Here is a 783-nt window from a genome sequence, read left to right on the forward strand (position 1 = left end):
GAAAATTAGTATCAATTCAAGTACAGACAGCAACAGAAACTGTGTGAGAAGGATCAAGTGAAGGACAAAAAAAAAATTGAAGATTATAGGATGCCATTGACTTGCTGTTAAGCCAGATTAGCATGCCATTGAAGGAGGAACGTGCAGAAATATGGAACGACTAAAATAAGCTGTTTGTTCTAAATTTATTACAGCACTCAGGCATACTGGTTTTGTCAGAATGTTTATGCTTCCATCAGTGCATACATTAGAGTGATGTGGAAGGCATACAAATAAAATGTGGGATAAGTGACATTATATATCACATATTGAAGCAGAAGGTACAGATAAACTAGTGAATATGGTTCGCAGGAGAGCTTCTGTAAAGTTTGGAAGGTAGGAGACGAGATACTGGCAGAAGTAAAGCTGTGAGGATGAGGCGTGAGTCGTGCTTGGGTAGCTCAGTTGGTAGAGCACTTGCCCTCGAAAGCCAAAGGTCCTGAGTTCGAGTCTCGGCCTGGCACACAGTTTTAATCTGCCAGGAAGTTTCATATCAGCGCACACTCTACTGCAAAGTGAAAATCTCATTCTAGTGAAAATGTCATTGGGTGAAATGTCTCTAATGGGAAATTCAACATATGGCAGCAATTCTGACATTGTTACTGTCTTTGAGCACTTAGGGTTTACACGCACAGCATGTATCTCCCACTATTTGGCAGATATCAGTTTAATAAGTCACAGCTGCAAATTACTAATGCGAATTCTTTACAGACGAATGGAAAAACTAGTAGAAGCCGACCTTGG

The 783-nt window shown here is 40.4% G+C and overlaps 1 non-coding gene across 1 annotated transcript; it reads left to right on the forward strand.

Moving 5' to 3' along the window:
• Positions 1 to 428: 428 nt before the first annotated feature.
• Trnas-cga (transfer RNA serine (anticodon CGA)) lies at positions 429 to 503 on the forward strand. Its single transcript has one exon. It is a non-coding gene; the product is annotated as a tRNA-Ser (tRNA).
• Positions 504 to 783: the final 280 nt, after the last annotated feature.

Source organism: Schistocerca cancellata, chromosome 11 (genome assembly GCF_023864275.1).
Source record: "Schistocerca cancellata isolate TAMUIC-IGC-003103 chromosome 11, iqSchCanc2.1, whole genome shotgun sequence".
Classification (NCBI taxonomy): Eukaryota; Metazoa; Arthropoda; class Insecta; order Orthoptera; family Acrididae; genus Schistocerca; species Schistocerca cancellata.